The 4,114-nt window shown below is 41.5% G+C and overlaps 1 pseudogene; it reads right to left on the bottom strand.

The window, feature by feature from the left end:
- Positions 1-243: 243 nt before the first annotated feature.
- On the bottom strand, positions 244-1,295 carry LOC146325399 (uncharacterized; annotated as a pseudogene).
- Positions 1,296-4,114: the final 2,819 nt, after the last annotated feature.

The following is a 4,114-nucleotide window of genomic DNA, read 5'->3' as shown; positions in this document are numbered from 1 at the left end:
TCACAATAAATCAGAATAAAACAGAGTAATGCTGACTGATTACAATGCAACAACTTTTTATGTGCTTTGGGTAACACTTTTCATGTCAACTTCACCCTGTCTCATTGTAAGGTCATTCTGCACTGCAGTTATGACAAGAGGTTCATCATGGTGATCCTCACCATTCAGACCTGAGCAATGACTGTGGATTCAGCAGGTGGAGTCATGGGAAGTGGTGGATATGTCTCTGTAGCAGAGGATGGTTCAACAAGAGATTCGGAGGTGGGAGTCTGGGAGAACTGGCTGATGGTCAAACCATCCTGGAAGGCAGTGATCGCAGGAGGCATGAGTAAGAGAAAATGCTGAACATGGAACCAGTGCAGAGTCTGATTCTGTGCTGGACATAAAGGCAGACTTTGTTTCATCCAGTCCACTACCGGCAGCAGGTTCTGTATTGTGAGTCATAGGGGTGGGTGGAGGAGACAAGACAGAAGAGTCTGTTTCTCTGACTGGGTCTCTGTCTTCCATTAGACCAGGCTCCTCATTCAAATCTTCAGCTCCATTGTGAATGGCCTCTGAACCATCCACTACATCAGGCTCATGTGTGTCCATCTGAGGCTGAAACAGCACATGGACCTGCTGCATCAGCAATGGTGGTCAACACCTGTGCTTCAAAGCTGTCCTCCCCAGAATGTCTTGGGGTTACATCTCCTCAACCTTTTCCTGGATAGACAGGACCATCCTGTCTGAGATGGTACAGGAGAAAGTGACCTGATGAACTGGGGACAAAGCTGCCTTTGTGATCCCAACAGCCATCACGTTGACCTTCTGGGACAGCATGTTGAGGAAGGTACTTCAAGGAGGCTATAGATCCCGCAAGGCCTCTGGGACCATCACCACCTCTGGTGGACAAAGCAGTTTGGACCAGGGGGCCAACTGCAGCTGTTCTGTCAGGCTCCTGTATTACTTCTGAGCCAAAGCAATAATCTTTGGATGGTGGAAAAAGGGATGGACGTCCTTTAGAGACTTGAGTGGCCTTCTTGCATCAAACTCAATGTCTTTTCTTTTCATCGTCCTCATCAGAAGAGGCTTCACATCATAGTGTCTTTGTTTGTCTTGACCAGCAAGTCTCTCATGTCCTCGACAGTCACCTCAGACAGGATCCTCTTCTCCTGCTGAAGCCTCAACAGCTTCATCACCAGTGCAGTACTGGTTTTGTAAGATTCAGTTAGCCAGCAGCATCGCAGAGACTGTTCATAAATAGGTGTGTCAAACAAGACCCAGATGAGTCTGCAGACACCGTCAGTGAACTCCATGGGTAGTTGTTGCTGCATGTCTAAATACAGAACAGGGTTCACTGTCAAAGTGACAACAAAATTTTTCAATTTTCCAATTTCAACGATAAACTGAAGAGCACAGAGAGTATTCAATAGATTGATTTATGGTAGATTATCAGTGGGTTTTCATGCCATAGTGGCAGGAAAAAAAAACAGATGCTGAAACTATCACTGCAGATCATGAGCCAGCCACAGAGCTCCGCCACACTGTGTACTCAGTGTGTTCAGCTCATTTGATTAACATGGGCGTGGATTGAGGCAGCAGTAAACCAGCAATTCCTGTGTCCTGCCAGGTAAAATGACTCTTTTTATCAAAGTAGTCTTGGTGGCTGTGAAGAGAGCATGAATGGCAATTTCAGTTTCCCATTGGAAAAGGCCGTCTGGTGGCAAATGAAAGTGTCAAAAATATTCTGTATTTCAGACAACTCATGTTTAAGAATGTTTATTGTAGCAGCAGAACATAGTTAAAGTTTGACATCTAGGCTCCGACCTCATCACTCCTCACAGACTATGTTTACATAGAGATATTGAGGAGTGATGAACACACATCTTGGACCCCCTGTTGGAGCCTGCAGGTGGATGCTGGGGCTGAATGAACAGGCAGTGACACAATGTTACAATGGTAACAATGGCATTGACAGGCAGAGGGAGAGATGGGCGGTTTTAGCAGTTTAAATAGGCTGCCAGATTGGACGGGTGTGTTTGGTATGTACTACAGAGTGTGAGGCGTGTACTTGTGATTGCAGTGCAGCTCCAGCTGACTGCCTGAACTAGCTCGCAGGCGTCGCTACATATAGCGTCTGTGCTTTGCTTCAATCATTTATGTCACGTTTTGTTCTGCTTTTGAATAAGAGCTCACTTATGCAGCCACCACACGATGTAAACATTTATCATTTATTAATACTTTGTAGTTTATTTTGCTCAATCTTTTAATTGTGTTAACTTGTGACCAGCACCAGAGTAATCCTAGAAGTCATCAGATTTGGATTTGGTAGCCTTGCAGTGGGTTTGTGGTTTCTTTGCTCATGCGTCCTACTCAACCTTTTCACCCCTAAGCAGTTTGTATGCCCACATATGAATATGTTTTTGTAAATGTTTGATGATTGTTTTTAAAAGAGCTCCACTAAAGAAGGTTTATTATTATTATTGTTCCTGAACAGACTGCAATCAGTCAAACTCCAACAAATGAATATGATAAAGCTGGTTCTCACTTAGGAACAAAAGCTTTCTTTTTAACAACTGTTGCATGAACCTGAATTTTGTGGGTCTATTCTTACACAATGCTGTAACCTTTTTTACAAAAAGATCCCTGTCATCTCATTGTGTCACCACCATCTGTTTTCACATCTGGTACCTCAGATCCCCAAAGAAAAACTGTCGAACATTATCTCATCTATAGTTACCAGGGCTAATATCAACTGGTGTTGACATTCCCTTCTCTCATTACACCGTTATCACAACCTTGCAACCTTTGAATTAATTAGGTGCTGCAAGTCAATTAGCTTTCTCTGCAAAAGCACCCGGCCTGTCAAAACACCCTTCAAACCTCAGAACTCCAAAGTGTTTTAAATAATCACTTTGTAGTTGATCTTGGAAACTTAAATACATTTTGAATTGGTTTTTCTCACTGTGTGTGGGGCGCGCAACAAATAAGGAGTCAAGCTTTTACTCTTTGCTAGCCTTTGAAAAAATCGACACACAAAATCAAATACAGTTTAATGACCTTAAATAGAATTTAAGCAGGTTAGAAATCGTTATGCTCACTGTCGATTTTGCTCGCTATGTTGAGATGGACAAGAAAGCCCATAGAAATCAGAATTCAGTACGGCAGCATACAAACAGAGCATGAGAACACATGCTTTATCACTCACTGCTGTGGTCTGCATGGTGATGCATGTAAGATAGTCTCCTAGTTTGATATGCGCGCATGGGTTTAGAGAAAACCCCATGCTGTGAACTGCATTTCATCGTTCGGCTTCTCCCGCAGTGAACTTTCACTCAGAGGACTCCATCTCAGGTGTCCTGCTGTGTCCTTACAGGCGCTCATATTAAAGAGGGTGCACAGCAATTACCCAATTTCTCAGCTGCTGATAAGGCTTTTTTTCAGTGAGAGGGTTTTTTGTTTTATTTTGTTTTTTTTTTTTGTTTAGGCAACCATGCTTTGTACTGCAAATATACAGTGACTTCAGAAACGCTCTTTGAAAAGGTTTCTAGTGAGAGATAGCATCATTTATAAATAAAACTGTGTCAAGGACATGCTTTCTTTGTGGTTCACTTGAGTTTTTTCCCACTACTTTTCAATTACACACTATAAAAATGTATTTTAACTTCAAAAAAATAGTGTCCTGGCTGACTTAAAATTTTAAGTTGACTGCATTTGAAAAGGCAAGTTGAGATAATTTTGTAATGATTCAAAACAACAGTTTATTTCCTAGGCAAATAAACTGGATATTAGCTCAGAAGTACCTGAGAAAACATGTTCAGTAAGCTTAAGATATTAAGTTGAACCAACAACTCTTTAGTCACACTGATGATCATTACAATCAAATTTAATTTTTCTTTACATTTTCTCAGTTAGAAAAGTCAGTTCTTCATTTCACACAAAGAACTCAGAGCTACAGTTGAGGCTTTGTTCCAACATTTGGCACAAATAAAGACAATATGTGAAACTGCTGAAAGTGAATTAATTGAATTGGAGGGACTGAAATCAATACAAACCTTCACCGTGGTTCGGGGTGTTTTAAAGGAAAAATCTGCTGCAATTTATCGTAAAATGACCATATAAATTAAGCAAACAT

The sequence above is a fragment of the Lutjanus erythropterus genome, chromosome 6 (assembly GCF_056507025.1).
Source record: "Lutjanus erythropterus isolate fLutEry1 chromosome 6, fLutEry1.hap2, whole genome shotgun sequence".
Classification (NCBI taxonomy): Eukaryota; Metazoa; Chordata; class Actinopteri; order Lutjaniformes; family Lutjanidae; genus Lutjanus; species Lutjanus erythropterus.
The sequence above is the reverse complement of the archived record's forward strand: the minus strand, read 5'-3'. Positions and strand labels throughout refer to the sequence as shown.